The sequence below is a fragment of the Zosterops lateralis genome (assembly GCF_965231275.1).
Source record: "Zosterops lateralis genome assembly, chromosome: 5".
Taxonomy (NCBI): domain Eukaryota; kingdom Metazoa; phylum Chordata; class Aves; order Passeriformes; family Zosteropidae; genus Zosterops; species Zosterops lateralis.
In genome coordinates, this window is record NC_139766.1 from 23,649,218 (window position 1) to 23,673,907 (window position 24,690).

At 41.8% G+C, this 24,690-nt stretch overlaps 1 protein-coding gene across 4 annotated transcripts in view; it reads right to left on the minus strand.

The window, feature by feature from the left end:
- RBM47 (RNA binding motif protein 47) overlaps positions 1 to 24,690 on the minus strand; it is a 77,666-nt gene that overhangs the window by 26,469 nt on the left and 26,507 nt on the right. The window contains exon 1 of one of the 4 annotated variants that reach the window (XM_083860851.1): positions 15,611 to 15,712. The exons of 2 other annotated variants lie outside the window; for them this stretch is intronic. The gene's annotated coding sequence lies outside the window, so the exon portion shown is untranslated. Of the gene's footprint in view, positions 1 to 3,994; positions 4,271 to 15,610; positions 15,713 to 24,690 lie in introns of those variants that run through there. One more of the 4 variants, XM_083860850.1, reaches the window with a different exon arrangement.

Below are 24,690 nucleotides of genomic sequence, written 5' to 3' on the forward strand. Positions count from 1 at the left end.
AGTCCTGGAGGAATCAAGGAAGAAGGGGCAGGACATTAGTGTAAGCTCAATAGGTCACCAAAAGGTACCCAATGGCCACCTGCTGTGGCTAGCAGGGATATCCAACCAGCACAAGCCAACCATGCACCAACCAATTTTGAGAATTAGAAGGTTATTGGCAAACAACATTCTTGCTGGTTCCTTCCAGGGCCTTTTTGCAAAGAAAACCACAGGGTTTTGTGATACATGTTCATAAGAAGGAGATTAAGACCTCAAAATGTATATTTACAGGTGGCTTTCAGAATCAGGGTATGAAAACGAGTGTGGTTAGCACACAGTCTCTTCCAGTAATTGTTCTGCTTTTTTACAGCTCACAGTCGAATATAAGTATATTAAGGGAAAAAGTCTTTCTCCAGCCAACAGACATCATCTTTGGGCAGGGCATTAGCCTTTCTATTTTCATTCTTAATGTCTTATTGAAAATGAAACAATAAGCATCACATGGAAATTGTGTGTAAAAAGAGTTTATCCAATAAGGACATTGACAGTTTCCTTCAGGAAGACAAATTTATTTTTCTGCCTCCCAGTAACTTGAAGGAAAATTGTAGACTGCATGAGACTGAATGATCTGCTGGGGAATTTACAATATCCATTAACTCTAGCTTATATTATATTATATTATATTATATTATATTATATTATATTATATTATTTCCACAACTTCCATTTCTCAGAAAACTGATTTACTATCAGGATTAGAAAAAGCAGCTTTTGATGATGTTGGCAGAGTCTGAACTGACATGCACAGCAAAGGCATCATTACCAGAGCAGTCTGCATTAAACAGACTGACCTTTATACCAGCCCCATGCTTATTAGAACACCTGTGATGGGACTTCACAAGGAAGGAATTTGCTATGACTGAGTCACCCATCAGTGGTGGGTGCTGCCATGAGGCAGGGGTTGGGTCACATCTCTCGGCCCATCGCATGGAAGATTTTGTCCATGTGGTCCAGCACAAATTTAGCCATGCTATCACGTGCCCTTGCCTTACCTAACCTCAGCCCAGCACTCTGGCTCCTTCTCTGTCAGCATCTGTATCTTGTCTGCTCCTCTCCACTGCTGACCTTCCCTATGGGCAGGCAGGACTGGGGCTGCAAACCTGCTTCCAGCTGAGTTTTCTTCTCAGCAGCCAACATGGTACCAGCAAAAAGCTGCAGGCATGCTGTTCCTGAGCCACTCTTTTGGGGTGAGTCGAGCTATGTTGCCAGTTTAAGATCTGCTTTTGCAGTGTAGGAGACAGGATGGATTTGCCTGTTATTCCACCAAACATTATCTACAGCACAGGCAAGTCCTAGAGCTACATTTATACCAAGCTGCTTGCAGGGCACACAAACAGAAGTGTAACAGAAGTGACTCTTGATAAAAACTTTGCAACCTTGGGGTAAAAACACCCACCTTAACCAAACATGCTTAAATAGTAAACGGGCACTTTCATCTCTGCAGCTGCATCTGAGCAGAGGCCCACTGCTGGTTTGGGACTCTCAGGCATCATCCCCCCGACTGACAGATCTGCCCAGGTCACCCTGAGGGATAGAGCCAGTTTAATTAACCTTGAAAGTGCTCAAAGGTTGTGTTAATGGGCAGCTCTCAATAATTGCAGTGAGGTGATTTTTTTACAGAACTACACTTCTGCTATAAAACACTTCTTTCTCAAAGAAAAATCTCAGAGTGCTGTTGACATAACTTATCTCAATCGATATTTGACAAGATAAACCAGGCAAAGTGTCTATGATTTCAAGAACTATATTAGCTGAAATATTTAAGAATGAAAAGAATGGTCTCAACAGCTGTAATTATCAAATCCACTAGCCATATTGCTCTTTCCCTTTCTTGTTAAAGAAAATATCTCTACAATGACCCAGGATCTGCCACTCTTGAGCCATTGACAACACCTAAGCAGGAGATACGTCTCATTAAGGAAGAACCTAAGCCCCACACCTCCTATCTCTAAGAGAAGGTTTATATTTTCAAGAGGACATTTCCAAACTGGCAGTAACTAAATCCTTAAGTTCAGACTTGGAAGCTACATGAAATGGTCCTAAGGGAGGGAGATACTTTTGCTTTGGATAGAGGAGGGGCTAGAGCCAGAGTTCTTCTGAGTAGTACCTGCACTCTTAGCTCTGCTTTGTTTCTCTCTCTGATTTCTTCTCTTCTGCAGGATGGATGTAGACACTTGGACTGCCTAAGCTAGGCCCTGTGGTTGAGGCCACCTCGTTTTGATGGGGGAAGGAGAAGACTTTATCTAAAAGGTTGTCTTCTGTGCTGTCTTTAGGTTCAGGGAAAACACCCCAGCATGTTTTATTTGTTAGAAGAGATATAACCCATGTGATCAACTGTTCTCAGCTGTGGGGCAGAAACAATGCTCACCACGCACCTGAGATGTGAGCGTTTGCAAGGATGCATCTGCAATTAAACAGGAAATTGCAGCTTTGCAGTGTGTTAAATAAGTGACAAATGGCAGTAAGTATGCAGAGATATTCCCTTTCTTTGGAAAAAAATTAAAAATCTCAGGAACTTAAAACAGTCAGTGACTTTGCCCTTCCTAAAAATAAGCAAGGTAAACTCACTCCTAAAGGAAGCATATTTAATTGGTGGGAATATGTATAGGTTACGTCTTCAAAGTAAGCATTTTACCAAATATCCAGAGTAAGAGCTGCAATAGTCTCTAAGCAAGCTAAAATGGTTGAAATGTGACCTTTGTAGGGGTGTGTGCTGTCTTCAGAGAACCAAAGGAGATAGGCAGAGACTTGTGCATGAGGACATTGTCCTTCCTGCTACCTCATTGGTGAGTATTCCAAAAGATTAGCACAGAATATCTGAATATGAATATGTGATATATTGCTATCTAGCACACAGATTAATGTGGCAACCACCAGATTATAATCTGTCCAAACACTTTGACTTTCACGTCACCTCTGAGGTCTTAATTTTCTATCTGTAGAAGAAAGTATTCATTCTCTTTATATTTAGAGGTGTATGTGAAGAGATGGTTGAAATTTTGTCAGTGTGTAAGTTTATTTGAATGAAGCCAATACACTCTTGGTGCCACATCATCATGCTTGACATGAACTACTATATCACATCAGGGTTTTTATTTGACTTCTCATATGTTTCATGGTATGAAACTTGGTGGTATGTACAAGAGAGTACATTCCAGAAAATGCAGATAAAGCTATCAGGTGGTGAGGTTTGCCTTGTTCTAATCTCTGGCTTTTGAAAACTAAAGCAAAATTATTTTCTAAAGATGTACCACAAAACTGATGAAGAGTATCAACGTTATCCTGAGGCTTTAAACTGTTTTTCTTTGGAAACTCTCAATTCTTTTGGGAACAATTATTGCTGGAAATAAAATCTAAGTGGATTGAAGTTGCCTTGATGATGCCAACAAAGGAAAAGTAATTTCTGTATGTAGTTACTGAGGTATATAATTTCAGAGAGGAAAAAAATGTAATATTTTGTCTTTGTGATTTACTCCAGAAAAAAACATTTTATACACTTGAAAAGGTTACTTTCAGTCTGTTATTAATCACCTTAAAAGATGAAACATAACATTAAAAGAGCACTTGGGGAGGACAGCATGAGGGTTGCTTTACATGCTGTGGCACAGGACACTGGCAACCTGGAAGAACAGGAGCCTCCACAATGACTGCCTGTTTCTGACACGGATTCTCAGTCATGGTCAGAGCATATTAAGCGTCCCAAAAGGACCAACTTTCCTATCTAAAGCATAAGACAGTCTCTTGCATTTAGTGGCTAAGAAGACAGATTTCTGAAACAAGATTTTCCATAACCATCTCCTCAATGAACATTGTGTTTTAGGGCATCTACTACTTCTTGAGATACTGGAACAGGTGTCTCACTGTCCAGACCCCCTTTGAAACAGCCTGAACCCCTTCTAAATACCATAGGAAATATGACCATGACCAAATATTGCCATGGGGTATGGTTACTAACCTACTGGTGGTTCCTCAGCTGGCTGGCAGAAGGAAGTTCGTGCCCTGCTAAGCCGTCACACACTCAGTGCCTCCGTCAACGCCGTGTCCCCAGCACCCAGGTGTCCACTGCTTCCAGACCTCAGCCAGGGACTCTGGGGGTCACAGAGAAGCAGCAGGACAGACCTTGTGCCTTCAGATGCTCTTTAACTGAAACTGTCAACGAAACCTAAATCATTACAACCTCTAACGATGACTGGAACAGATTAAAGGGCACTTTACAAAAGGTTCCTCCCTGGGTACACTGTGACCGTGTTTCGCCAAGAGCAGCCAGCTTCTCTCCTATTTCAGCTGGCCAAAGGTTAGCACGTCAAAGCGAACAAAGTCCAGCAGTAGTTCATGGTTAAAAGGCAAAAGCCCCTCTGGCTTATGGCAGGTGCTCTAGCAGTAAAACTGCTGTGACACTGAAAGCACACACATAGAAACTACTGTAAAATTTGGAAGAGGAGAAAGTGCATTTTGGCACAGAAGACAATCAACGTTAGCTGCTGTAACTGAGCAAACAAGCAATAATAGACTCATTGTCTTTGCCTGAGTTAATTTCCCTGTTTGCACATCCTTACACTTGCATGCTCTTCCTTTTTGCTGAATGCGTGGTGTTCCCATCCTGGTTTCCTAAAACTGCTCCCACACCCTGCCCCTGCAGGGCCTATAAACTCGTGACATGTCTGCCAGTCTTTCATCTCCACATTCCCACTTGTGGAGCTCTGCACCAAGTGCAGTCAAACCTCTCAAAGGTGGAGAGAGACCTTAGAGAGTTTATGCAGCCTTGAGAAAACCAGAACTAACTCTGAGATTACATTTATACAAAGCTGAGGGAGAAGCAGTCAGAGGTGAGCTTTTCCCCAATGCTGTCTGGGGGAGCAGTGGCCAGCAGGGCTGTAACCCACACAGCCTACAGGACAAGGAGCACGGGAGAGGACAAAGGTTGAGAGGATGGGAGTTACTGGGAACCTGGACTAAAGCTGGAATTGCTCTGCATTCCTACAGTGGTATTGTAGAAAAGCAGACTTAATAAGTTGTGTTAGTCATAGATCAGTCTGCTTTAATGATTTTAAATCCTCCAGTCCTTGTCTGTCAAATTCACACTGAGATAAGTAGGAACTAAGCATGCTCAAGAGCCTTTGAAGACTGTTTGGGTACCTAGACACAGGGCTTGGGAGGTCTGACTTTAATTATTCATGTCTTAAAGCAACAACATACGAAAAACCAGTTCTGTCATTCAAACACAAACTTTAATCACTATATTGCCCAGGTCACACTAATTTTATTTAAAAAGTACACAGTTACATGCTAACCCTGATTAAAAATCAGTTTTCTGAGACTATGCTGCACTTTATTTCATTAAGCATATAACATTTTTAAATTCACCTACACTTAAAGAAACATATTCCAGAAGAGCTGACCATATAATGAAACACCGAGGATAGGCAGAAATCTGAAGAGTAGAGGATATCTTCTGATAAGGATGTATAGAGGAACAATCCCACTGCTTGTCTGCCTCTTGGTTTGGAAGCCCATGACAGCTAAAGTACTGCATGCTACTGTGCCTTTATTTCAGCAAAGGAAAAACACAGTTTATTTATTATCCCATTATAGGGCTTTGTTTCTGATGTCCTTACACTCAAAAGCAGCAAAAGCACCAAAACAACATACTGTTTAATATCAAACAATACTCTTGTTTCTCATCAGAACAGGGAAGTCAATTCTTCCTCAACTGCACAGCCAGAATGAATATAATTATACATTTAGACTGGGATTATCAAAGAAAATAAGGAACATTGTGAAAACAGGGCAGATTTATAACAGCAGCAAAACCTGCTAGGAGTTTCCCCAAGTGCCTGTCAAGCTGGGAGCACAATGTTTTATAAAACTCAGTGTTAGTTCTTAGTTCAGCAAAAAGAACCAACAACTGAAGATGTGGCATGGAGAAAAGGAATATGTTGCATTTCAGTGCAGAGTGGCACCCGAGCCCCAACTTTTGTAGCTGGGATAGAGGTTACTGCTGGAGTCTCACAACTCCCATAGATTCTCTACCCTGCTTTGCAGCAGTTCTTTCTCTTGGTTTGGCCCATAAATTAAATTCTGGACGTGAAAGTTCAATTGAAACTAAGTCCTTAAAAGAACATTTTTGGTTCTGATCATGTATGCTCTGCACCAAAACTGTGCTTTGCTTAAAAAAAATCTCAGCAGGCCATAACATAAGCACATCACCTGGACTTAGCTCTCATATCTTGAGGAGGAGCTGCAGAAACTCCCTTCTGAACAAGGATAACTTTTACTCCTAGGAAGAGATTCCTGGTGGAGGAAGGATTGGCCCACTGCCTGTGCTACACCTCCATCTGATCTGTGAGACAGCAGGGGATGTGTCCTGTCCATTCCCAGCCAATGAAACCCTCTGCTCTCTTTTGGGTCCTTGTTTAGAGAGAACCAGCCAATTCTTCCTGACCAAGTCCAGATGTGGCTCCAGGGACAGACAAAATGGATCAGCTAGTGCCAGGAATGGTTGCCTGGGCTGATGCAGCAGAATCTTCTAAGAGGATTGTTGCACTGCCAGGTGACCCTGTGTGACCCTATGCTCTGGTAAATACACACTTTCAGTTTCATGATACCCCTCTGCTATACTTCAGGAGCCGACAGCAAACAAAAAGCATATGAGAAATAGTAATTATGCCTCAGAGCTAGGAGGATCATCATAGGTTCTAGAGAAGACATGGGACACCTGTTATATGGATGAGCCAGCCTGCTCCAAAGAGGTTAGCAGGCCACCCCCAGCTTTTGATACAAATAATAAAATTGTTATTAATTTAAATTAATAAACTGTCTGCTACCTACTTTTATTTTCCTTAAGCAACACAGCATAGTTAGCAAATATAAGTGAAAACTGCTGGTTACAAAAGTTACTCTAAACAAAAACACGTCTAGTAGGCAAAATAGATTTGGATGTCTGAGGTGCAAGCTGCACATGCTTGGTGTCATACTTCCAAATGACTGTGATTCTACTGAAACCTGCCAGGAAAAAACCTACCCTTGGGTCAGGTGAGGAAACTTATTTTCCTTCTGTTTTCTCGGAAGTGGAGTAGTTGTATGAGATGTGGACCTATAAATAAAAGGTTATTTCATTTGTAAATGTGCAGAAATTTGCATCTAGCATTGGACCACTTTGAGGATGCTGCAAATGTCCCTATGTCTGTCCCCTTCTAATAGGCATTTGCAGTGCAAGTGGTTAAAAAAAATCCTCCACAAATGGAAATGGCATCTTCCTCTAGGAAGAGACAGGCAAGCAGAGGAGAGAGAGGCACATCATGGCACAGCCTGCTTCTGAAAGCCTTAAATCACCAAACAAGAATGAAATACTGTGCCATTAGACCCAGCTTGCACAGAAAGCGTCCCACTGCTAGCAGGTGAATGGCAAAGTCATATTTCACAACCAGATTTCAGCAAGGGGGTCATGCTTTGATGATGAGAGGCTGTGAAAAGAAACAGGCTATTTTTAAAAGTCAAGCCAAATGCTTGGAGAAGACCTTTTAAAAGGTAGCCGCCAGCACAGCTGTGTTTATGGGTCTATTCCACCAGCCAGTAGCTGGCTCATCGAACTTGAGTGCAAGTAGTGATTTAACATCATGACCCAAGCAAGAAATTGGAACACTCCAGAAACAATTTTGGCAAGGGTCCATTTAATGAGTCAGAGTGTCCTGTTATCTGATGGCATGTTTTTACATGGGGGGAGGTATTTTAATTGCTGTATAATAATCTGAGAAGCTGCAAAGGGTTGAACACTTCCCCCTTCTGTACCTGCCCAGTCAGCATCCATCATGGTTGTGCATTGTGTCCTCCTCAGCAAGGCAAAACTGCTCTCTCTCCACTGGATCTGTCTGGTCATGGGCCAGGGTATGGAGTCACTACTCACATGCCCTCCGAACAGCTGGAATTGTGACTGGGGCTGTAGCTCTTCTGTCTTTTCCTGTGAATTTTCCTTGCTTTTATGGCTGGGGAAGGGGTCCAATCTGTGTCTGTTCATTTTCATATGAGCAGACAGAGGAATAAATGAGAAATAGATTGTGTTCAGAAATCAGAAATAAATCCTATTTGAAAGCTGAAGAGATGATACAGATGGGTACATTCATTCTGGTGATGGTTTTCATAAAAAAAAACCACCTCCCAGCCTCTTTACTTAACCCACAATACTACTACTACTACTACTACTACTACTACTACTACTACTACAACTACAACAACAACAACAACAACAACAACAAAAAAAACAAAACAAAAACAAACAAACAAACAAACAAATAAAACCCAAAACACCAAAAAAACCCCCAAAAAAACCCTAACAAAAAACCTCCAGCAAAACCCAAATATTTAACCCTATTGATCTCTTACTGATAGAGTTGACAGGAGACTTGTAGACACTATGAATTAACTATATCACTAAAAACTGCCAGTCCCAGATATTTTTATAAGTGAACAGGAGAATCTATAGCATGTAAGAAAACCACCAATGCAATATGCTAATCTGAGGTCTCAAAAAACCGCTCTTGCAGCTAAAAATATTTAACATTTGTAAAGTTGCCTAATTAAAAAAAAAAATAGCATTATTTTGCTTTTTTGATCAGGTGAAAGTTAGATCTGGAATGGTCAGTTGCTGAGCTATGTGCAATTGCTTTTCTGTCAGGAATTGCCATTATCTCTAATACCAAAACTCCACCTGCAGATATAGGAGTATTGAATATCAACTGCCTTCCAGTGTCAAGGTGATCATAAGGATTAAAGAGGAGGATTAGAGGGACTTGCTTGCACATCTGTTTGTCAGGTCCTTATGTATGTTCCCCTCACACAAACTCACAGATTTTGTTTGCTAACAGCCTGAAGGACACAAACCAGAGATGTTTCCAGTGCCTACTTTCTTGACAAAGAAACTAATCTACAAGACAGAATAACTCTTTTTTTAATTTCTTGCAGTTCACTCACAGAAACATAACATTAACTTTAAGTAATTTACATAATTACAACTCTAGGGCTTAAACAAAACCGCAAAATCCCTGGAACTGGATTTAAAAAAAAAAAAAAGAGAGAGAGAGAGAAGACATAGATCCTATCTTCCATAGCCTGCCATGTTAGCACAACTCTATTCCAAAAATTTACTTCCTAAAAAACCTGTAAAAATCTGGCTTCTTGAAAAAAACATTCCCCCCTCCCAACCTGTTTTTTTTTTTTTAAAACATATCTTTATGGTATATTTAAGAACAAAGCAATCAGGCCTCAAAGTTCAGCATCATTATAAAATTAAGTGCCAGTTAATAACTTGCCAAGGAGAGCAATCATGGACTCTGGACACAAAGGCTAGTGAGGTTGCTGGAGTGTCCTACATACCCAGGGCTAATGGAGATCTGCACCATGAAGTTCTGTTATGTGGTGCAACCACGGAGTCCCTCCACTTCATCAGGTAGGAGTTTAGGAGGGCTGCTCATCACCATAAGGAAAGAGAAGGAAGTATTCATGAAAGCAGGAGTTTACCAGTTTTGCCATTGTCCATCAGAAATTCTAAAATTTGACTAAGAATGATTATTACACGTCTTTTGAGATAATTCCTTCTTGACCTGTTTTTAACCTAGTTCTTTAATTTTCCACAAAACACAGCTCTAATTAGATTCCTGATACAGCAAAATATCTAAGCAAGTGAAAATAGTTTAAATCTCATCACATTAACACAATTACACTGTGTCTAAAACTACACATGTGCAGGGGATGGACCCTCCCTGCATCTCCCAAAATGTAGCCAGAAGTCTCAGAAAACTTCCTACCACTGTGGTTAATGAACAGAAGAGTTTTCACTGTCTTTTCACACTGCCCTACAGACACTCCCAAGTAATTCAACAATTCCTTTATTGAAAGTTCCTTGTTTAAATGCAAATGAAGAGCAGAGCGGAGCCTACAGCGTTGAATGAACATAAATTGAAATCCCTTAACCGGATTTAATTCCCATGCCTTCCCTCTTTTCTTCTGTCAGGAAGATGTGTCATCATGAAGTTTAAAAGCAATCTCTCTATGTAGCCTGTTTCTATTTACAGAGGGCTGCTCACCTTTCCATTTGCCATTTTTAAGACCAACTAGAAAGAAACACATTCTTCATTGAAACATATCCTTTACACTTGTGCAGAAAGCAGTCACTTTGAATAATGCTCAGTTTCATTCATATACATTATTTCAGTTAGTGAAAGTCATAGACTTTGTATCCAACATCAACTTCCCATTTACATCAAAATATTCTGCAGCACAAAATAGAGTGAAAATCTTAGCATATTCAACAGCTGTGTATGACTCTAGCTTTAATGTGGGGTGTCTGTAATTATGGTGGTAGTACAGAATCACAGTGGTGGTTTTCACTCTGGCTGATCAAAAAGAAATGTTCTTCAGCCTCATTGGAGCAACTGCACAACACAAAATGGATCAGGAAAGTCTTTGTTGACTTTAGTTCAGGGTGAAACCCCATCAGGGCTTTGAGGAAGAAGACTGTAGCCTGTTGAGCTTGTCAAAATAGAATTCCATGGGATGTACTGACCATTCCCCTTATCTCTGGATAGTGAAAAGGAGGAGCCTGTTGTCCGTTGTCAGGAAGACAGGACTGTTTAGGCCCTTTACGTTGCTTCTCAGCACTCTAGTCTTGGATTTCCAGCCAAATGACACCTTTCTGTGATACACCCCTGAAACAGGCAGCTCTTCTGAAGTCCAGGCAGCTGGTCATCAGGTCATCTTACTACTCCACCACTCCCTTCTACCACCACTCTCCCTGTTTGTTTTTGTGACATTGCTCCCTTCCATGGAATTTTTTCTCAATGTTGTCCTGATACACCAGGTGTCCAGAGCCCTTTTTCTGCCTTTCAGCCTTCTCTCAGACAAAGGCAGCATGGTTCCCCCATGCCCACTACCATATCAAGTCCTCTCCACAGGGATCTCTGGGATTGGTGGTGCTCATTTGGATAGATATACTTGATCATCTCCTAGTCTTGCCTATGATACTGGTTTTTCAGGCACTGTGGTATGATAAGGACACCATTATTTCAATATTTTCACATCCATTTCAAACAGTGTCCCCTCTGTTGAGAGATTACCAGGAAAAAGTTAGCAGGTATAAACCTGCTACCAGAGAAAGGAGGGTTTGCAGAATCAAGATTTTATCTATTATTCCCATTGATTAACACCAATGGACCAAGTAATCCTGTTAAATTCATCTGGAAGATGCCTATTCATGAATTTTCTATTATTAAATCTTTAATTTCAGGTTTATAAAGTTGTCTGCCCACAAAGAGCTAACTGCAGGTGTGGTTTGATCATTTCTGGGAACCATTCAAGGAAGAGCTTCATGATAGGGTGGCCACGACTTGGAGAAACATTAACAAAACTGCCATAAACCAGGGTGGTGAAAGCTGTTTCTGTGCATTACAGAATGTTTACATAGCAACGTTCCTTTTAAAGCATCCCAAATTTTTCAGGTGAAAGTATTCTGTTCAGTAAAGCTTAGCATGATCCCAGCTAATAGCTTGTTTAAGGGCTGCTGTGGGGGCTGCTTCCAGTTGCAGTAACAGAGACTTCCCAGAGGAAAGAAGATGTGCAATTTTTCTGGAGACCATTAAAAACAACATTGCTGCTATAGTACTACAGCATTTTGTCAGATAATACCTTTGCAGGAGGTAGGAAGGATGGGAATAATGACTGTTTTCTCTAGTTCTTCAAAAGAGATGAGAAGTTGGTAGAGGCTGACTCTTCACTCAAGAACCAAAAAGATTTGGTTTGAACAATGCATTTTCATTTTTAATCCAAATACTCATTAGATGCAAGAGATACAATCTGATGACTCTCAAACTTATGCCTTTCAAAATGCAAAGGTTCAATGACACTACTGCACTTTTGCTCAGTGCCTTTTTGCTTTTAACTCTAATAGCCTGGGAGTTGCAGGGAAGAAGAGCAGTAAATCTGTGAGTCAGAATACTGTGTGAGAAGTAAGCCTTTGTTTAGTTCAGCCATTAAAAAACATCTATGGACAATTACTTGTTATTACTTCTACTTCTGCCTTCTATATGTGCAAGCAAATGGTGTTTGATATTGACAGTTGTTCAATGCTGGAATTCAAGGGAAACATTGTGACCCAGAACCAGGGAGGGGAAGGCCAAACTGCCATTCATCTGGATAGAAATGCTGAATCATCAACTATATACTGCACTCTGATCTGTGCAACATCTGATTTCTGAGGAAATAAAAGTTCTGGAAGTTATTACAAGAAGCATAAATTGCATAAAGAAATACTAACAGTGAAAGCACACATTGCAAAGAAGTAAAAAAACTAAATCAAGATCTAAGCACTCATTTCTCTTTGGCACCATTGGTAACCACAGATACATGCATGCAGCACAAAATAATTTTTGTAATTAAAATAATTAAAGTTACTTCATTTTATGGAAACGATATTTCACATTCAGCTGCAATTCATAAGTAAACTTTGTGTTATTTTAGCAAAATTGAAAAGCTGGGGTTTCAGGGCATCACTAGTACTTCTGCTTAGCTAGAAATGTGCAAAAGTTTGCTTGTCTCTAATCACTGTCTTTTAATGTTTACGTTTTACCTGATTTTCAAAAATATGCTTCTTCAATTGGCTCTGAAAAAGTAAATAGCTTCCCTTAGAAAACTCTTACTCCTAGAAAAGAAAGTGTCCTCCAGTAAGATTTACACTTCTGCCCTAAGAAATAAACTACTGAAGTGCCAGTGTTTTAAATTGCTCCCAAAGTGACACAAAAAGTTTTTCTGGTTGTGTGGGAGGTGTACAAGTAGACTTCTACAGAAAAGATTGTCCAATATTTAGAAAGAAAAGCCAGTAGCTTTTCTTCATAGAAGGAATGAGTCTTCTGCCAGAGACTGCAGAGCTCTTGCTCTTCTGCCTCAAGCCCAAAGTGTTTGCAATGGTCATAATCGGCTGCCATGTGGCTGTCAGGGGGAAAAATAGTAACTATAAAGTTCTCATTTGGGGTAGGCTCTTAAACAAAGAGAACCACACAGCAAGACACAAGTTACCCATCTGATTCAGGTGATTTGTTGTCAACATCTTTGCAATGGGGAATCTCAGCAGTGGTGTGATAGCTGCTACACAAACAAGTACAGTAAGCAAATGTAAGCCACTGGAACGAGTGCTCGGGTGCAGGAGGTCACTGAAAACAGGGCCTGGATGCCCCTCTTGGCACCCTCCCAGTGACAGCCCTGTCACTCATTCACAGAGAGCAGGGACTGAGGCTATTCCAGCCTCCAAAAGGGCACTGCTCACCTTGTGGGGACCTGGAAAAAAACATGGGCAAGCTGGGAAATCCTGACACTTTCCGGGGAGGAGACAGCAGAATTTTGCAATGCCCATTCTGCAATCCTGGTTGCATGAGAGTTTTTGTTTGGCAGGGTTTCTTTTTTTGCCATTTGAATATCTGGCCCTTACATTGAGAGCATCACTCCAAAAGTATCTGAAGAGATCATTCCCATTTAATACACCCCTTTAACATGGCAATTTCTGCCCCAAAGATAGATTGGAAATTTAAAATAGCATCACTATGTGAACTTTGTGGGATCCAGGACATTTTATTTTATATAGGTCTAGCATTAATGTCTGTGTCATGGGAACTGCCTTTCAGGGTGAAGAGAGACTTGTTTTTAACTAGCAACTTTATAACTAGATGAGTCTAAACACTAGTCTCAGTCTTTTTTGCCTTGCATATCCAGAAAAAGATTCTGCAGACCAGATTGTCCTCATGATCCCTGCACAGCCCTGCTCCTTTCAGTCTATGTACACAGGTTTAACCAACTGAAACTTGGTAAACAGCTGTGCTGAAAACCAAGCACAGGGGATGAAACAGATTTGCTTCATTTTAGCATGCAATGATATGCTACTATTTACTGAGACAATTAAAATTGTTGATAATTTACAGATTGTTATAGCTTCCTTATCCTGAAAGCTATCTCAAACAGGGCTTAAAGACTGAACAGATTTTGTCAACAGCCTTATTCCTTCCATTTAAGCCAAGTAATCTCCCTTATAGTCACCAACTAGAACCCTATCTTTGTGTGAAAACAGACAAGATAATTTTGTCAACACTATCTTTTATTTTAAATATTTATTTTTAAAAATTCAGTCTCTGTGAACTCTCAGATAAGATTTTACCATCTTTTTTTTTGTTATTGCAAAAGAAATTTTACATCAGTCCAATTTACTGTGAGATACTGGCATATACATTTTACTGTTCCTGGGAGGAGAGGGCAAGAATCCCACAACACTGTGACACAGATGAAAATCACAGTTTATAATCATAGTCATGCTTTATGTCTACAAATTCAGCAACAGACTGAAACTATGATGCAGCCTTTACCAAAATTTTTAGTGAATCATATTTCAATCCTTTAAAGCAGCCACAGTTGTTTTGTCCTCCAGCAACCTTTCCTTGCATTTTGCTCTAGGCGTTTTAGTACTGCTAAGAGTTGGAGCCACATTAGACTACTTTTAATAAAGTAAATGTGTTACCACACTTCACTACAACTGAACACCATGGAGCATGTACTGAGCATGAATATCATGTCGTCTGCAAGCACAGTTAGCAAACACATCAAGAAAATCACTGTCACATCGGGGAGGATTTAAACATGAAGCAAGCACAGCTAGGGCCAGACACTGATAAACTGGAAGCAACAGGTTCTTTTTAAAAAAAAAAATCTCTTGCATTTTGTTTAGCACACAAAACATACTGACGATAAATCATGAATACAGACAATATGTCATTCATTTCATACTGAGCCCTCTTCAGGATTATTTGACAGTTGCCTGGGGTGTAAAAGGTAATTTTTAAGTAGTCATGGTAAGTACTTTTAAAGACATATCCAGATCAGCAAAGCACACATGGAGGATGATTCCTGCATGAATGAGTCAGTTTCCACTGGCTGGCAGAAACTTTCAGTCACTGAGCAAAATTGAAACAATTCATCCTCACCTCTCTGAGTGGCATACGCATACTAGGAACTTAAATCCTGGCATTTTTTCTGTGTCTACTGTCCATGTTCCATGTTCCAAGGAACATGGAAATAATCGTGAAAAAATTAGTCACTTCGCCTATTTTTGCAAACCTCGGTCAAAAATCAGCAAGTATTTTTCAGCATGAGTCACTACCCACATCCCAGTTGCAATAATTGGATTACACATTTTCATTAAAATCTCTGACTCTTGTTCCAACTCTTCAGTTAGAAGATGAGCAGAAGCCAGGTTTGAGTTTTATTAGAAGACAATGAAGTTTTCAAATGCAATTATGTACTAATTCTGTTTACTTGAACATACAACAAAATCCAAACAACCAGCTAATCGAGGGTGAGTTAATCAACCCATGCTCTAGATGACACCATTCAGCCAACTACAGTTGATCAAAAGCAAACTGCAAAATAACAAGGCTAACTCCTCTCCCTCCTTCCAGGGAGACAAGCTTTGGCAAACCCTATAACCCAGCACTATTGCCCTTCTCCCTTTCCAGGCTGGGAAAATGAAAGTGGCAAATGGTACCTGGGGAGAAGCTGGTGTGTTCCCGTGGCGCTGGCTGCCGCTGGGCTCTCTCTGCCTGCCTGGGCAGCCCTGTGCTTCCACCGCCTCGTCTGCCTGCGCTGGTCAATGTTTTACCAGGCTGTGAACAGCCCGTGTCCCACCCTCCCGGCAAACATCTGTGGGAGAAGGCAGTGCTGGGGCCATGGGGGCAGAGCCACTGCTGGAAAGGTCGCTCCTCTTCTACCTGCCCTGTTCTCCACAGGGAAAACGAAGCACTCAAGAAAAGGGAAACCTGCTAACAGGAGGATCTAGGGAGAGCGTGTCATGAAGGGTAAAAAAAAAAAAGGTACATAAGTGGTGCTATAAATAGATAATTTGTGGCAGGTAAGTCATGATAACTTTCCTCTGTATTGTTCTAAGGTTGGAGGCAAGCCTAGGCGTGCCTTGCTGAGAGCCGAGAGGGAACGCTTAATTTGTGGGAGTACATAAATTTCCAAGTAAATCTTTGGCATAAGAGATCACTCATTCAAATGACAGCTGAAACTCCAAAATCATAACAAAAAGACTTGAACTGCATGATGAAATAATGCAAAGGGAGCCTAAACACGAAGACGGGAAAGGAATGGCCAAAGCAATCTGCAACACCCTGCTCTACTCCTGTGTCTTGGCTTTTCAGGAGCACCTCAGAGTTAAAGCTCTACCTGTGGTAAACAGAGATTTCCTGTTCTCAGGAAGTTAACAATTACATGCAGAGGGCAGATGAAATGGGCTGACAACTGAGCACAGAACTGATAAGGTGACACTGCTGCTCCCTGAGGAGGAAAGGGTAGCTGCTGAACTTGGGAAGCACCCAGAGTCTGAGACTCAACATGGAGTGGCTGCTTCCAACGTGGGAGACATTTTCTGGATCTGGTGTGCAAATGTTTGCTCATGGAAGAACAATGGGGAAATCTAGGCTACATTATGTGTTCTGGTTTTGTGATACTGCCTTGTCTGTCATGGGATTTCAATCCTGGTTTGGGGAAGAGCAATGATTTTTTTCTAATTTGGTTCCCAAACTTAAACAGTACATATTTTAATGTACATGTTTAAGGAGAAAACATACCCCACAGCTGCTCCAGCTAGTCAGATTAGCTGTTAAGACTTGCCACATGGTGCAACAATGATCACTGTAACGGGGTCCATTATGATCTTGTACAGCCTTGCACAGGGCTGGGGATGTCCATACCCAGTGATGCTGAGCTGAGGGACACCAGCTGAGTCCAGTCAGGTTGGAGAGGCACTCTCTGCCTGCTGGGTACACGGCTGTGTGTGTATTCACAGGTGGCCAGCAGCACAACTCCATCCAGTGCAACAGCTTGCACACACATGTGACACCGTTGCTTCAGCAGTGGGCTGTGGCTTCACTCGAGCAGAGGCATCACTGGAAATGGGAGTGCCTTCCCTGAGCCAGGACTCCTCAGGGCCCAGGGCAAACCTGCAGGGGGCTGATGCATGGCCACTTGCTGCAGCAACACAAGCCCTGTGGCTACAGCCAATACCACATGCCCAGTGTGCCCAGCACACAAAAGTCTGCTCAGCTCTCCAAGGTCCATTTGCTCTGTGTATTTTCAGGTGTGTTGCTCCCTTCTGCCAATCTGAATTCACTTCCCCTTCCCTTTTGCCTGGAAAAGGAGAAGCAGAAGGGGCATGTCTCATGCATTTGGTACTGTGCCACCATGGCAGCAGCCTGTGACTGCCTGCTAGGATGGTTCTTTACTGGGAATGAGCAGGATGCTGGCATAGTTAGAAAAGGCATATGGACTTCCCTCCAGCTGCTAGACACAATCCTGCTGCTGTAGGACAACCTGCAAGACTGATCAATATCTTTTGCATAAACCTCATGAATTCTTGACATCAATTTGTATACCCTCTGGATGAAAATCCCCCACAGCTACTTTACAGCATCTGCTCCCAACCTCTGAGGAAAAGTGCGATAATTGTGCAGTGGAGGGAGAGACCAATCTTCCTCTCCCTGTTTCTCAGGCTTGGAAGCCACATGATGTTTGCCTCTTTGTGCCTTGCTGATATCGCAGGAGAAGTAAGAACACCCTGCTATTCCACAGAGCTGCCTGGAGTCTCAGCTGTGGCTATCACCTCCAAGACCTCCAGGCAGAAGGAGGGGATTTATCTGAAAGAGCTTATCTGGGTTTAAGACCCTGTCTAACCAGATTCATGGAGTGGGAACTTCTCATGGCAGTCCTGCTCCAACTGGTAATGAACGCTGCTCTCAGAGAGGTGCACTAGACAGGCAAGGGAGGAGGTCCAGCCAAGCTGTTTCTCTCTTCAGTTTGGATAAAGAGCCCATTCAAGATCTCTCAGATTTTCCCAACAAAACCTAGTTGGAAAACACCATGTTTCTGTGAAAAGATTTGTTTTTGCCAGTCTGATGTTTCCTGGCTGCAGTAGCATTTCAGCAGAAAACTCTGGAGGAGATCTGGCCACAAATCTTTGTCAGATATAGTTTTTGTCACTGCTGTGTTCCATATCATGGTCTGGTCTTTGGCAAGTTGAAAACTGAGGTTGCAGTGGTGAGATGTGAAAGTAGAAGAGCAGCACACTGGTACTTGGTTTATGGAGCCAGCTCAAATTTAGTTTGCCTGGCAACATAGACAAGGTTACTGCCTGTTATGGGAAGGTTGTACAAATACACAATTTTCCACAGTGCTAACACTTCTACAAATCATGTTGGGCTGGTACAAGCCTGAGAGACTCAAATAGTGTGTAGTATTGACCCTCTGAGGCCAGAGGACTTTGAAGAAACTCAGTTGTCAGTGGTAGCTGCCAGGTATAGCTACCACAGAAAAATGATGGCTCTACTACAGCTCATCTAAAGTGTTATCATGTCCCCCTGGGGAAATAGAGCAGTGGAAAATTTGATGGGTCCTCCCCCAAAATCTGTCCTTATAGATTAGCTGATATAAAGCAACAGAAACCAACCCTTTTTTTTCATTGTTGCACAAGAACTAAAAAAAAAAAAAAAAAAAAAAAAGTCTTCCCTGTATAGCCATCACCTTGAGAAAACTGTCTGTTATTCACACATTTTCCTCTCTCAGAGGTGAGGTTTCCACAGGGCTCAGAGAGAGGTGGATGATTTTTCTGAGGAAGCCAAGTCTGCCCTGGTGTCAGCTGGTCCAAAGTGTGCTGCACCACGCTTTTGCAGGTCACTGGGGATGGGCTTCTGGTTAACACACGGCTCACAGAAGGGACTGGGGCCCATGGACACTTGGCATATCAGTCTCCTTTCAGCATGCAACCTTTGTGACAGAGCACAAGTTTCAAGGGCAATGTAACACTTGCATATTTACTTACTGCAAATGGAGGAGGTGCCGGGTTGGACAGCACACAGACTGTAAAGTCAAACATTAATTTAATACAGACATCGTATAACTTCATACTGGCTTGGGAGCAACTAATACATAGGGATATTAAAAGTGAGAAAGCACCTAAAATTCACAAAGCTCTTTGAATGAAACCCCAATTTACTTACAAATTGTTAACAACCTTAACAGCACAGAGACCAAACAACAAAACTAAAACATGGGTATCAGGTAACAGAGGGGAAATTTCTGTGAATCTTAAATAGGGTCTAATTTTGTTCCAGCTCTTTCAACACAGGCATTTGTATTTCATCCTGCAGGGCAACACTTACTTTGGAAAAGAGTACAGGCAGATCCAGAGGGGCTACTGCAGAGGCTTTGAAAACTTTCCATTCCCAGTAAAGAACCTGCACCTGAGCACATGGGGCTATTAGGAATATGTTTAGACCCATCCCTAAGCACTGTGTCGAAACCACCTCCCCAGGAATTACTGGTACAGCACTGATCTCCTCTGACAGGAGCTACATCCCCTTCTCTGGAGCAGAAGGACTAGCAACTACCTGCTGCTAAAAAACAGGTGGGAGGGGGAAAATAATTGCTGTGAGCTGTGGAAGATCTTTATCACAGTAAAACAGCAGAGACCTGAAGTATGAATTGAGAGTGTTCATTCAGTGGTCTGAATGCTGCACACATGAGGACACCTCTCCAGCTGTGGATTTGACTGGGTGTCTGGGTTCTTGGAAATCCTACCTGGACATGCCAGCAGTGCAAGATCTACAGTCCTGAAATACCTACTCATCCTTTTGGTCCATAATTTAGTATCTTGTGCTGAGCTTTCAGAGCAAAATGCCCTGTAGATACTCATCTGTTGGAGAATGAGTCCTCAGCATTTGACAAAGTAGTCCTCTGGAAGATAAAAGAGATGGTAAGGAAACTGCTGCTACCTGATCGCAGACATATTTGGCTTGTGGTTTCACTGGATAGGAGTTTCAGTCATCACTATTCCCTTGGAGGGAGCAGAGCTTGCAAAATACACAAGATATGTAAGAAAGCTTGCTCATGATTCACAGAGAAACCAAATGTTGATGGGAAAGAACACTGCAAGCAGATTCTGTAGAGCTGCCTTCAAATGGGCAACACTGATACAAAATCATATGCCAGGCTAGAAAACACCCTGCAAAAAGAGGCTTTTTTTCAAAAAACAAACCAACCTATCCCACCTTTCTTGTTCACTCCCTTATTTGCACCTTTTTTTTTTTTTTTTTTTCAGAAATAGTATTACAAAACATTATCATCCAAAGCTTTCAAAGAGTATTGCCTATTTTTACTCTATCTTGTTTTGTAAGACCATACTACACCAGTGATTTGGCAACTTCACACTGTGGACAAATATTTCAAAATATTCCTTTCTTCTGAGCACACAGCTGTTAAGCCACTTTTACATGTATTGCTGCATTTTGTGATGGCACCCACAGTCACTCTTAGGAAAGGATCTGGGAAACTTGATGTTTTAAAATCAGGGATGTACATACCCTGTGGGTTTGATTTTAATGCAAAAGTCTCTCAACTAAGCTGCTTCTGGGATTCACTGATGGGACAAGTTTATGTGAACAGGGAGAATCTCAGGCTCAGGCTTTCCTGGTGCTGATTTAGTCAGGATCCTCACTGGACAGCTGGGAGGGGTATTTGTGGTCTGGATGCTTTAACAATGTCCACATCTTATCCCTGGGCCCTTGTATCCAGTTGTGGAGACCAGTTGCAGAGGAGCAAATGGACAGGTCTGGGAGGAGATGCCTTCAGGAGCACCTGTGGCACCAGGACTGCCTGGCAGACACACCTGCCCTGGCAGACTTTGGGATGGCACTGGCTGCAGGGTTGGTGGGGCATTGGTGTGTAGGGACCATGACATTAATTTATTTATTATCTATCCTTATGTCAAGGACATTAATTTATTTATTATCTATCCTTATGTCAAGATACATTAGGTTTTAAAAGAGCTAACTGGACACGTGGAGCTCTAAAAAGTTAGAATTGCTAATAAAAGAGAATACATGTGTTGCTAACAATAACTTAACTCTACTTTCTTGGGCATTAACGTTGGAACTGAAACTAGCCTGTAGCCATTTTAGCATGGAGCATTCTTTTTACACTGTCCTTAGCACCTTATGTTAAATTTGGGTAAATATTTGCCCTCAAATTCACTTCCTAACATTTGATGATAAGAAGCACCTTCATTAGACTCCACGAGTATAGCTAGTTGCCTTGAATGAACCTCAGGAGACAAATAATGTTTCTAATTTAAAATAACACTGAAGAAGATAGTACATACAGAGATTTTATAGCTGAATGGAAAAGAATGGGTCTGAATAAGCCTTTCCAGAACATACTGCCAAGATGATGAATGAAATATTTTTGTTCTTATTTGCTTTACTCAAAATCTCAGAGGAGATATTGATACAGATCTCTGTGAGGCCAGTTCCTGAGGACTGTACTTACGTATTTGGAAGCTATTATTTACTTAATTATCTCCATGCAGTCCAAAACATCCCAAAGCTTCAGTACACAGATGCCTTTTACCGCACATCCACCTCATCAAAAAATTCAAAGCACAAGAAAAAACATTTGTAGATGAGGGGGATGAAGATCTGAAGGTTGGATCTGCACAGTGGACCTCTTGCTTTGTGGTTTTCCTATCATCTGCCTGTCTGGCTGCCTCTCACTTCTCTCTTTTGGTGGAACCCAATGAAAACTTTTTGTCTAGAAATAGCAGAATGGCTGAGACACAGCTGGAGATAGCTGGGTTACCACAAAAACACGAGTTAGTTGAGGATGCCAAGGACAGAGTGAGTGACTTGATAATTGTCTGAAAAGAAAGTTAAGAGAAAATCGTGGAGATTAACAGACATGGTTCAGGAGGAACAGGATGCTGGGAACTGCTTACAGGGTGAGTGATAGATGCAGAGGAAGTTGAGATAGAGCTGGAAGGCATCTTGTGGTAGAAGAGATAAGAGGAAATCCACCATTTCTGAAGGGAAAAAAATAGGATGGGGCAACCCAGCTGCTGGAGTGAAGTAAGTTGTTTTGGACGGATAGCTGATGAGACATAGTAATGCTTGTGAGAAGGGAAAAATGAGGGTTGAATTGGAAAGAGGAAGTAGTAAATACAGGATGTGCAGATGATGGTTCTGAAGGAGTGCCTCTGAGTCAGGTAAAATAATAGTGTACTGGAAGAACATAACCAAAAGGACATCTAGTCCCTGGGTGAAGGAAGAATTGGTGGGTAGTGTGCTTTCAAGCTATGCATCTGGCACCAGTGCACTGGGTGCTGGAAGCCACACTGCTTGAAAGTTGAAGAAATGGAGTCCATCTAGAGAGAGAAATAGAAAAGGGTCAGAGAGGACAGTGCAATGGAGCCTGACTATATTAAACCAGGCATATTAGGAACAAAATTCCTTGTGTGGTGAAGCTGGAAGGATGCAAACTATTCAAGAGGGACTGGTGGGAAAACCAAAGTGATGAGAGCTCAGAGGTTTAAAGATTGGAAAATAAATTGCCTATGGGGATATGATCAGATAGGGAGCATTTTTATGAAGAGGGTGAAGTCTTGCTTCACTTTCATGAAGTCAAGCAAAGCAGGGAGGCTGAGAAGGTAAAAAGCTAACAGGGACATGGGACACTGAATCACAGTCACTGTGCTGAGAAATGAGAGATCGTCGGGGGAGCTGGAGGGAGGCTGAGGTGCAAAATTTGGGGAGGAAAACAATGAGGAGTAGCGTGTCTGCAGGTGGTTGACCAGGGGAAGGAAAGGGAGGGCAGTGCTGGGTGCAAGCTGCAGGGACTTGAGCATGTTAACCCTTGCAGACGAACAGTGGTGCAGTGTCAGAAATGGGCAAGCACTGAGGCTGCTGGGGATGGGCCACTGCCGGGGCGAAAGGAGGAGCGGCAACTGGAGGGGTAACGGTTGAGGAAGAAAAATGTAAAATGAACCTTTTTCTTGTTTATGATAAAAATACTCTCAAGCAGATTTTCCTACTAATTAAAAGTATTCATCTAAAAGGCGCCTAGCAGAACCAGCAGTACCCTCTCTACAATAGCTACATCACATGTGCAAACAAAATATGTTGGAAAACTTGGTTGTTTTCTATGTAAAGACTAAAACCAGATATCATTTACTCCAATGCACACACAACCAGTAATAGTTTATGCTTGTAGAGTTCCCATCTATTGTATGAAAGCTGGAGAGCTCAGTAACACAATGTTCTGTACCAGAAAACTGCAGCATTTAGCCAGTCTATCAGTTCCCCAGAGTAATTTTATGGTATTTCTATTTTTTAAACCTTCCAGTAACAGTGAAAGTGGATTTGTTTTTCCATGCAAACAAATTATTTAAGAGCAAATCTGTAATGCCTACTCTGGCAAGCACATTGATACATTTTCTGAGCTCAGTGGCAAACTGATCTTCAATCTGGCTGTCCTGAGGAAGGCAGCATGGCTAGTGAGAAAATCATGATTCAAACTCCCAAGTTACAAAATTCATCTTGCTGCTGCTTAAGATTTTAGAATTTCAAAACCTCTCACCAGATTATGCAGAATTCACTTTATAACATTTCATCTTAGGCAGACAATGTATTTTGAGAGCTGACATACAGAACCCTGCTCTACTCACTGCTGTGAAATCAGGAGCTGTTCTGTACATGTATTTCAGTGAAAAAAGTGCTGTCTACTTATAAGCACAATCACAGATATTTGTGGTTGGCTGGGTGTCAGTCCAGTTTAGCTGCAGGCTACAATTCAGATTTGAAGCTTGGACTTAATTTATATTAGAACTGGAATTACACATTGTGTTCTCACTAATCTTTGCACAAGATGGAGGGGCTCTCAGGATCAGCTTGTTCTTGCAAGTCTCCTGCTTAGAACAAACCTTCTCAGAGGACAACAGTTTGCATTTGAGATTAGCTTCATCTGTACTAGGGCAAGATCTTATAATACTAGAATTATAGAGCTACAGAATAATTTGAGTTGAAAGGGACCTTTAAAGGACACCCATTCCAGCCCCTTCAGTGAACAGATACATTGACTTGATCAGGTTAGTCAGACCCCTGTCCAACCTGAACTTGAACACTTGCAGGCATGAAGCGTCTCACATCTCTCTGTGTAACACATTCCAGCATTATACCACCATCATCATCATAAAAAATTTCTTCCTTATATGCAATCTGCATATTGTATCTACAGATATAGATATATCTATTTACCCTCTTACTTTAAAACCATTATCCTTGTCCTGTTGCAACAGGCCCTGCTAAAATTCTGTCCCCATCTTTCTCCCTTTAGTTACTGGAAGGTGCTGTAAGACTTCCTCACAGCCTTTTCTTCTCCTGGCTGAACAACCTGAACTCTCAGATTTTCCTCGTAGGAGAGGTGATCCAGGCCTCTGGTCATCTTCATGGCTTCCTCTGGACTTGCTCCAACAGGTCCATGTCCTTCCTGCACTGAGACCTCCAGAGCTGAATGCAGCACTCCAGATGTGGTTTCACAGGAGTGGAGTAGAGAGGGAGAATTGCCTCCCTTGGCCTGTTGGCAACATTTCTCTTGATGCAGCCCAGCCTGTGGTTGGTTTACTGGTCTTTGAGAGAACATTGCCAGCTCATGTCCAGCCTCTCATCTACCAGCACTACCAAGTCCTTCTCCACAGAGCCTTTCTCAATTCCTTCATCCACCAGCCTGTCTTGATACCAGGGG